Source organism: Rattus norvegicus, chromosome 2 (assembly GCF_036323735.1).
Source record: "Rattus norvegicus strain BN/NHsdMcwi chromosome 2, GRCr8, whole genome shotgun sequence".
Classification (NCBI taxonomy): domain Eukaryota; kingdom Metazoa; phylum Chordata; class Mammalia; order Rodentia; family Muridae; genus Rattus; species Rattus norvegicus.
Window position 1 is genome coordinate 175,649,685 of NC_086020.1, and position 11,028 is coordinate 175,660,712.

Below are 11,028 nucleotides of genomic sequence, written 5' to 3' on the forward strand. Positions count from 1 at the left end.
AGCCTCACAGACTTAAGAACTACAATTCCCAGAGAACACTTTAGCAACAACCCTATTCTCTACCTCAGGGAACTCAGTGCAAAGCATTGCGGGAATTGAAGTCTGAAGGTGGAGTAAAGGGTGCGCAGAAAGACTGAGAAATCTTCCTCTGACGCAGGGATTCCTGGGATTCGTAGTTTGTTTGTTGTTGCGGCCTTTCAAGTCCTCTGTTACTACAAGCCCCATGGATCAGCGCGGTAGCACGGAAGCATTTAGAGCATTTCGGTACTAGAATTTCCTCAGAGCACCTAAGGTTTATGGGAGCTGTGGTACACTTAGAAACTGCAAGTGTTGTCGGGAAAGTGATGATGTCTGGGAAAGTGGACGAGTAAATAGCTTAAAGGGAAAGTTATCTAAATAAAATGGTGATAACTTTCAAGTCGACCTGGGAGTTAGAACAAAGCACCCCAAGAAAAGCCAAGGCTCCAGAGGATATGTATGAAAAATATTGCAAAACCTGAAAGAAAACGAGGCCACAGGCACCTAAGAGCAGGGCAATGGTGGTAACCACTGAGTACACCAGTATACATCTAGGACCAGTACACACCTCCCATGAAACCTACCTCCAATGGAGTGTGAAACTTGGACTCCTTCCGCAGCAACTAGTGAGAAGCGCGGGAAACTAGGGAGACATATCCGAGATTCATCACTTTACCTCAGTAAAGAGATAGACTATGGCCTAGTAGTACACTTTAAAGTTCCGAGGAGGGGCTGGAGAGATGGTTCAGGGGTTAAGAGTACTGACTGCTCTTCCAGAGGTCCTGAGTTCAAATCCCAGCAACCACATGGTGGCTCATAACCATCTGTAATGAGATCTGATGCCATTTTCTGGTGTGTCTAAGACAGCTACAGTGTACTCATATACATTAAATAAATTTAAAAAAAAAATAAAAAGCAAAGTTCCGAAGAACCACCTGTGCCTGCCCTACTGTGTGTATCTTTGGCATTCATTTAATGGTTGGGTATGCTGTCTGCTTTGCCTTTGTATCCGACCCTCATATCCACCACTTTTACAGTAGGCTTTTTCACATACTGTCTATGGTGATGTGTTTTGCACCTGCTCTTCCCTGTTTCCCTGTATTCTGGATCACTTTCTGTCATCCTGTAACTGAGTGCCCTCTACTTGCCTGTCCTTTATATGCAAATCCATCTCTCTCTGGGTACTACCTCCCTGTTCCTAAGAGCAGAAAACCTGTGAGGTTAGCCAACAATGAAAAAGTTGTTCAAGTTTGGCAAGGAGGCTGAAGAACATGGAGAGGTGCTTTGAGAGAAAAGTGAGAACAGTAAAGACAGAGGGAAAGGATGTGGCTCTTCCTCACCACCATCCTCACCATATGTCTAAACATTTGGCTTTAAGGACAAATTTATACCACCTTCTTTAGACATCTGCTTAGATCCCCCAGAATAACTTTTGTGTACACCTGTGTTTAAACTATACTGAGTTTAGGCAGCTCAATATTAAGTGCTTACCTAGCATGCATGTGGTCCAGAATTTGATACCCCAATGGTACCTGTCCCAAAACAACAACAAAAAAAATTTTTTAAAGACTTATTTATTACGGGATTGGGGATTTAGCTCAGTGGTAGAGCACTTGCCTAGCAAGCGCAAGGCCCTGGGTTTGGTCCTCAGCTTCGAAAAAAAGAAAAAAGAAAAAAAAAAGACTTATTTATTTTATGTGAGTACACTGCAGCTATCTTCAGACTCAACAGAAGCAGGCATCAGACCCCATTACAGACAATTGTGAGCCACCATGTGGCTGCTGGGAATTGAACTCAAGACCTCTGGAAGAGCAGTCAGTGCTCTTACTCACTGAGCTATCTCTCCAGCCCCCAAAAACAAATTTTAATGTGTATAAGGACAAAAATTCAGAAAACCCTAGGAAAATTTCAGAAAACTAAAAATCATTGCTGGGCATAGTGGCACATGCCTCTAATACCAACATTTTGGGAGGATGTGGTAAGATCAGGATCAGGAGTTGTCTACAAGGCCAATTTGAAGCAATCCTGACCTAAATGAGACCTGTCTCATAAACAAACAGGAGCTGGAGAGACAACCCAGTCACTAGAGAGCTTGCTGCTCAAGCATGAAGACCTAAATTCAATCCCCAGCACCTACACAAAAAGACCAAGCAAAGTGCTTGTAATCCCAGCACAAGGGAGTGGAGAAGAGACCTCTCATGTGGAGACCCCAGTGGTTTAATTGCCAAGCAGCCTAGCCTGGGTGAGGACCAGGCTACAGTGAGAGACTCTGTTTCAAAAAGCAAGGTAGAGGGTGGGAAAGATGGCTCAGTTAGTTGTTTAAGAGCACTTGCTGCTATTCCAGAGGTCCTGGTTCAGTTCCTTACAACCATTTGTAATTCTAATCGCCGGGACTTCAAAACCCCCTTTCTGACCTCTTGGGCAACAGGCACATGTGGTCATGTGGTCTCTCTCTCTCTCTCTCTCTCTCTCACACACACACACACACACACACACACACACACACACACACACACACACAGAGCTGATTATGGTGGCTCCTACTAAAGGGTTCTTTTTATCCCATTTTGTCCACTCAGAAACTAGGCCATAAACCATTTGCTACCCATCCTAAGTGTAAGGTATTTTGCCTCTGAAGCGGATCTGCCTAACTGGGTTGCTCTGAGATGAGAAGCTGCAGCTTGGGTTTAGCACCTCATAGGGAAACAGAGGGAGGTTAGGTAAAGTTGCCTTTGTTCTATCTTGGCAGGAATTGCACAGCTCTAAATTGAAGTCTTGGGAAGCATCAATTCTGCCAGTGGAAGGGTCCTTTTTTTTTTTTTTTTTTTTTCTTTTTTTCTTTTTCCGGAGCTGGGGACTGAACCCAGGGCCTTGCGCTTCCTAGGTAAGCGCTCTACCACTGAGCTAAATCCCCAGCCCCATGAAGGGTCCTTTTTTTAATCCCATTTTTGTGTCCCCTCAGAAACTAGGCCGTAAACTGTTTGCTACCCATCCTAAGTCTAAGGTTCTTTGCTTCTACAGCTGATCTGTCTGTCTGGGTTGCTCTGAGGTGAGAAGTAAAACATAGTAAAACATAGTAAAACAGTGTGAGGCTAGATAAAGTGGCTTCTGTTCCATCTCTGCAGGACTTGCAAGGCTCTAAGGAAGAAAAGGGGAGAAAGGCCTGTCTTTACTCTTTGTTCTCAGCACTGGTAAGACTTTCAGAGTGTGTAAAAAGTTAACTACAAGTTTGAGCATAAATTCAGGTCATAAGTTGAATAAGAGATTTATAACAGAGAACGTCTATATGCATATCCACTAGGAATAATTATCTGGCTAAACAGTCATCATTTGTTACTAGCTTACAGGTTCATGGAGAGTTAAACATAACTAAGTTGCCCTTGAAGTTTTATATAGATAAACACAGTCAATCTTGTATCTCTTGTCCCTGCACCTGTAGTGTATCTCCTTAGCTCCTTCTTTAGGACCTTCAATTAATGGTTTTTATAACCCCATGGAATGTGCTCTAGGTTTTAGAAGTCTGTTGTTAGCTCAGGAGTAATTAAGCAGTTCCGTTATAAGAGGGACTTGAATGTCTGTCTGGCTCACCATTTTAAAGCAGTGGTAACCCTGGCACGCTGGTTGTTTCTGCAGAATAAGAGATCTGTGTTCTTGCATACTATTTGAGTCTGGGATCTTTCTTCAGCGATTTTTGGGCCCTAACAATGTTTGTAACGTCAGCACTGGGGAGGCCAAATAAGAGGATCATTCATGAGTTAGTGACTAGCCTGGGCTACATACTAGGTTTTGGGACTATGGAGTGAGACACTGGCAAGAAAAGGGGGGAAGGGGGGAAAGAAAAGGATTGGGCTGACAAGGTGAATCAGTGGGTAAAGGCACTTGTTGAGGGTCCTTATGACTTGAGTTCCATAGCTAGGCACCACAGAGTGAAAGGAAAGACTAACTTATTTTCTGAGACTCACACTTGTGCCATGGCACAGGCATATCCAGAGAAAATAAGTAAATACTTTTTTAAAAAGTAAATACTTGTATTCTGGCCTAAGAGGTGAGAGGTGGGGTGGATCCCAAAAGTCTGTCTCTTTACGAAATCCCTCAGTATTCAAAGCAGGCACACAGGAAATTATACTGAGAAACTAGACCATCGAGTCCTGCCTCTCAACTGATGAGGATTGCACAATGCTGATTTCTAAGACCTGCTTTGGAATCCAGGCTCTTCAGTCTGCTCCCTGGGGACCTGGGCTGAGGCCTCACCTCTCAGTCTCCCTTTCTTCCTTTTGTTTTGTTTTGTTGGTTTTTGTCTGTTTCTTTGTTTCAAACAGAGTCTCTGTGGGCAGTGGGACCAATCCCTTTAATCTCAGCACTCTGGAAGCAGAGGCAGTCAATGCTACTCAGAGAAACCCTGTCTCAAAAATCCAGAGGACAAAAGAAAAGAAACAGGGTCTCACTATGTAGCCTAGGCTAACTTTAAACTTTCAATGATTCTCCTCCACTTCCAAGTGCTGGAATTACAGGCACATACTAGATATTGAATCCAGAGCTTCATACATGTCAGACAACCACTGTACCAGGTGAATCAGTAAGAATATGTTTTTAAGGGGTTGGGGATTTAGCTCAGTGGTAGAGCGCTTCGGTCCCCAGCTCCGGAAAAAAAGAAAAGAAAAGAAAAAAAATGTTTTTAAAAAGGAAAATCAGGGGCTGGAGAGATGGCTCAGAGGTTAAGGGCATTGACTGCTCTTCCAGAGGTCCTGAGTTCAATTCCCAGCAACCACATGGTGGCTCACAACCATCTGCAGTGGGATCCGAGGCCCTCTTCTGGTGTGTCTGAAGACAGCTACAATGTACTTATATATAAAAAACAAATAAATAAAATCTTTTAAAAAAAAAGGGAAATCAGTTTTTTGGAGTGTTCGCTTTTGTTTGTTTGTGGGTGTTTTTATTTTGTTTTGAGATGCTCGCTTGCGTGCTCTCTCTCTCTCTCTCTCTCTCTCTCTCTCTCTCTCTCTCTCTCTCTCTCTCTCTCTGTAGCCGAATCCCAGAACTCACTATGTAGACTAGGCTGGCCTTGAACTCACAGAGCTCTTCCTCCCTTTTCTCCTAAGTGTTGGGATTAAAGGCATGTGTCACCATATCTGCTTCAACTTTTTAAAAGTGTGTGTGTGTGTGTGTGTGTGTGTGTGTGTGTGTGTGTGTGTGTGTGTGTGTGTGTACAAAAGGGTCACCTTGAGCTGGAGTTGTAGAACTAGAGTTTCATAAGGTTGCTCATTGTCAGAGTCCAGATGTGCAGGGCGGGACGTGCCTGAGCGAGAGCCAGAGATAGGACTTGCCAAACCAGCTATCAGCCCCAAGGACACTGACCATCCCTCCTTCCCCAAGGACACCCTCCTCTTCCTTCACCCCCCTGAGTGAGATGAGCCACCCTACCTGCCTGCCGAGCTGCTAGATAACACATACTCCTTGCTGATGTCATTTCGCGCCGAAAGTAACCGTGCACCTTTTGAATTGACCAATCATGTGTAACCGCGCGAATGCCCCTTACCTCCCCTATAAAAACCCCCGAGTTTGGAAGCTCGGGGTCGATTCCTCTGTCTCCTGTGTGAGATACGTGTCGACCCGGGATCCCGCTAAGACCCGGGATCTCGTTAATAAAGCTACCTCTTGCTGTTACATCAAGAATGGCTCCTCGTGATTCCTGGGGGCACCCCACCCTGCGATCGGAGCGAGAGACGCGGCTCCCCGTTTTGGGGTACGCTCTTTCAGAGTTACAGCCAATTTCCAGCTGCCTAATGTAGGTTCTGAGACTTGAACTTAGTCCTCTGCAAAAATATGTCCTCTTAAATACTGAGACATCTCTCCAGCACTTAAAATAGTTTTGGAAAGATTTAAACCTGCAAAGAGGCTCTAAGAAGAGGAGACATTATGAAAAGCAGACACCGAAACATCAGGCTGAGTTGGGAGTTGACTGAGTGGAATATAACGAGAAAGCTATGCCGGTTTCAGGGAATGCACTTGGGACAACACTGCAGTATTGAGGGGCTTTTCGGAAAACCCACTCAAGATTTAATAATAGAGAGGCAGAGACATTTGTATAGTGTAAGGCTGCTGGCCTTTTGCTGGGCAGACTCTCAGTTACAGTGTAACTTAACCTGACTTCCCAGACATTGCAACCCTAACATGTTGCTTCCCCTCCAATCTAATGTCTCCTCTAGTCCTCTAGTTGGTTGATCTGTATCACCCCTGCCCCCAGCTTAATCTCCAGACCTTTATTCTCCAAAGAGCCACATTCCAGTTTGAACCAATCAGAAGCAGGACAACGCCCAATCTCCTTGAGTGGCCCTTGGCCTAGCTGAGGGCTATGTGACCTCCTTCAGGTCAGTTTGCTTTTTTTTTTTTTTCTAAAGATTTATTTATTTTATATGAGTACACTGTAGCTGTCTTCTGACACACCAGAAGAGGGCATCAGATCTCATTACAGATGGTTGTGAGCTACCATGTGCTTTTTGGGATTTGAACTCGGGACCTCTGGAAGAGAAGTCAGTGCTGAGCCATCTCTCCATCCTGCCCCCCACCTTTTAATGTGATGATTTCAGAGAATCATCTTTTGTGTAGGTGATGAAGGACATTTACATATAGAAAGCTAGTAATGGACAATACCAGATATTCTGCAAACATTTAGCTCCCTGCCAGACACAGCCAGCGATTAAAAATTGTATAAAATACAGGAACATACCTACAAGCCATTTGATACAATGTGTGGAGAAAGATCACCTCAACACTGTAGAAACATTCAGATGCTCAGGATGGGAGCATCCAGTGGCTCTAAAAGGAAATCAGAGGGAAACAAAAGTGTTGGTTGAAAACTGAGAGAGAAGCTGGGTGGTGGTGCTGCTGCAGACCTTAATCTCAGCACTCAGCAGGCAAAGGCAGGAGGATCTCTATGAATCTGAGGCCAGCCTGGTCTGCAGAGTGAGTTCCGGGGCAGCCAGGGCTACACAGAGAAACCCTATCATGGAAACAAAGGTCTCTCCAGCCCCGGAAGATCTTTTAAGATGGGGTTGGGGATTTAGCTCAGTGGTAGAGCGCTTGCCTAGCAGGAGCAAGGCCCTAGCAAGGCCCTGGGTTCGGTCCCCACCTCCGAAAAAAAAAAGAAAAAGAAAAAAAAAAAAAAGATCTTTTAAGATGTGATTAGTTTGTGCTGAAGAGATGGCTCAGTGGTTATGAGCAGTGACTGCTCTTCCAGAGGTCCTGAGTTCAATTCCCAGCAACCACATGGTGGCTCACAACCATCTGTAATGGGATCTGATGCCCTCTTCTGGTGTGTCTGAAGACAGACAGTGTACTTGTATGTACAAAATACATAATTGGTAGGTGGAGACCTATAGCCGGGGTTGGGGATTTAGCTCAGCGGTAGAGCACTTGCCTAGGAAGCGCAAGGCCCTGGGTTCGGTCCCCAGCTCCGAAAAAAAAAAAAAAAAATCCCTATAGCCAACCAGCCTAGTAGAAATACTAAATTTCAGGTTCAGTGTAAACCCCTGTCTTTTTTTTTTTTTTCTTTTTTCTTTTTTTCAAAGCTGGGGACCGAACTCAGGGCCTTGCGCTTGCTAGGCAAGCACTCTACCACTGAGCTAAATCCCCAACCCCGTAAACCCCTGTCTTAAGGTGGAGAGTTGAAGACAAGGCTCAACAGAAAAAAAAAAAAAAAAAAAAAAAAAGGGCTGGGGATTTAGCTCAGTGGTAGAGCGCTTACTTAGGAAGCGCAAGGCCCTGGGTTCGGTCCCCAACTCCGGGAAAAAAAGAACCAAAAAAAAAAAAAAAAAAAAAGCACTGCTTTTCCAGAGGTTCTGTGTCACCATGTCACATTTCACATGTCACAACTGTCTCTAAACCTGTTTCCCAAGGCAAAACAATAAACACTAAATAAAATAAAATAATCAAACATTCAAAAACCAAGCAGGTGGTGGTACACACCTTTAATCCCAGCACTTGGGAGGCAGAGAAAGGTGGATCTCTGTGAGTTCAAGGCCAGCCTGATCTACATAATGAGTTCCAGGACAGCCGAGGCTACCCACAGGAACCCTATCGACCAGCAAGCAAAGGTGCAGGAGGCTGGGATGATTCATGAGGCACAGGAGGATTCAGGCTACGTTCCCATCGTCCACCCAGTGGTTCACAGCCTCACCTGGCGGTTTCAAGGGATCCAGTAGCCTCTTCAGAACTTCATGGGCACCAAACATGTGGATGCTGCACCTGGCAACACCTTCACATACCTAATAAAATAAATAAACTTAATAATAAAAACAAACAACTAAGTATGGAGCTATAGAGAAAGTCACCAAATGTACGCACACACACACACACACACACACACACACACACACACGCACACGCACACGCACACGCACACTGTTTTAGAGCCGACTCTTGAATACTTTTTTTTTAGGTAGGATGACCTGCTTTATCTTGAGATTCTTTGGAATCACCAGGATGAAGGCCTGCACCAGCTCATGCCCCTTGACATTTAAGACTTAAGACCATGAGCTGAAAACCTTAATTCTTTATAAAGTACCCCGCCTGAAGTATTCTGTTATAGCAACAGAAACTAGATAAAGGGAGAGCCAAGGATCTGATAGCCCTGAGGATAAAACAGAAATCTCTAGACCTGTGAGTTCCTTCAAACCCTTATAATGCTATGCATCCTTTTTTTTTCTCTTTCAGACTGTGTCTCATGTAGCCCAGGCTGGCCTCAAACTTGCTATATAGTTGAGGATGATCTTGAAGTTTCTTTTATATTAATTTATTTTTACTTTATGTTTTCTTTTCCTTCCTGCATGGCACCATGCCCATGCTGGGTGGCTGCAGAGACCCAAAGAAGGTATTAGATCCCTTGGAGTTACAAATGGTTGTAAGCTGCCATGTGGGCACTGGGAACCGAACTCGGGTCCTCTGCAAGAACAGGGAGTGTTCTTCACCGTTGAGCCATTTTTTCCAGCACCAACTGTAAATGTCTGATCCTCCTGATCCCACCTCCTAAGAGCAGAATTTCAGGTGGACACAAGAACATGCAGTTATGTAGTGCTGGGTTATGGCTCCAAGGCCTCCTGTACCCTGAGCCACTCCCAGCTTTTCACTTGTGTGTGTGTGTGTGTGTGTGTGTGTGTGTGTGTGTGTGTCTGTGTGTCTGTGTGTCTCTGTGTGTGTATTTGTGTGTGTGTGTCTGTGCGTGTATATGTGTGTGTATGTGTGTCAGTGTGTGTGTCTGTGTGTGTCTGTGTGTGCATGTGTGTGCATGTGTGTATATGTGTGTCTGTGTGTCTGTGTGTCTGTGTGTCTGTGTGTGTGTCTGCATGTGCATCATACGCTTGGAGAGCTCAAGGAGAAGACCAGAAGAGGGCATCAGATCCTCTGGAAGTGGAGTTTTGTATGCTTGTAAACTATCCAGTGTGAGTTCTGAGAACCAAGTCTCAGTCCTGTTCAGGAGCAGCTATCCTCTTAACCAGGAAGCCCTTTTTCCAGCCTCGGGGTTGGGGATTTAGCTCAGTGGTAGAGCGCTTGCCTAGGAAGCGCAAGGCCCTGGGTTCGGTCCCCAGCTCCGAAAAAAAAAAGAAAAAAAAGAACCTTTTTCCAGCCTCTAAGCATTGTTGTTTGTTTGTTTGATAATTGGAGACAAGTACTCACTATATGGTCGTGGTTGTCATGGAACTCAATGACGTGGGAATCACCCAGCTCTGCCTGTCTTGGCCTCCCAAGAGCTGGGATTAAAGGCATGATGCCCAGGGCTCAGCATCATTTTTTAAAGAAACAATGGATGTATATATAATAAATAAATCTTTAAAAGAAAAAAAAAAAGGAGGGGGGCTGGAGAGATGGCTCAGTGGTTAAAAGCACTGACTGCTCTTCCAGAGGTCCTGAGGTCAAATCCCAGCAAGCACATGGTGGCTCACAACCATCTGTAATAAGATCTGATGCCCTCTTCTGGTGTGTCTGAAGACAGCTACAGTGTATTTATATAGAATAAATAAATAAATCTTTTTAAAAAAAGGAAGCAATGGATGTACTTAGAAAAGAACTAAGTTCCAGGATGGGATGGCATTTAGCATCAGATCCAGTGTCCAATTTATGGGAGATCCTAGGATGTAGCCCAGTAGCGGTAAATATTACAAAAAGAATCTACCATCCCATGCTAGTGCCAGCTCCAGCGGGCCACATGGCATCTTCAGGGGCTTCTCATCTTAATCAGCAGAGCATCTCAACCCAACTCACCAAGTTCCCAATCTCCATCCCACACTGCCACTGGCGACTCTCTGAGCAACTCTCTGAGCCCAGCAACAACCGGCCTCTTGTGACTGACTCTCTTGCTAAGAACTTTGCTCACGTTCCCCCCTGTGGTTATAGTCACAACTCCCAGTAACCCATTAAAATCAAAATTCAATAGCTTGTAATTAGTCAATCAGATTTATATCAGTAAATTCTCACCCCACAAAACGTCCACACAATAAACTCACAACCAATTAATATAATCTGACCACCTAGATAAGACAAATTGTCCTATAAAAATCCATCCCTTGGTTGGGGATTTAGCTCAGTGGTAGAGCGCTTACCTAGCAAGCACAAGGCCCTGGGTTCAGTCCCCAGCTCCGGGAAAAAAACAAAAAATAAAACAAACAAAAAAAAATCCATCCCTTATGAAATATTTATAACTACCTGTGGCCCTTTAAGGTCACATAGATCTTGGTTATTCGTCTCCATCTTGGTTCTTTTCCTCTTTCTCCTCTTTCCCTCTCTCCAAAACTCTGTGCCCACCTTACTTTTTCACTGTCTGATCAAAGGCCTTGCCTTATCTTGTGCCTGCTCTCACCTCCATATAGACACTGAAAAAGAAAAAAAAGGGTTGAACCATGAAAGAGAAAAATTTAGGATTTAGAAAATACAGTAGTAGCATACAACTTTAATCCCAATATTGGGCTGGAGAGATGGCTCAGTGGTTAAGAGCACTGACTGACCTAGAGGTCCTGA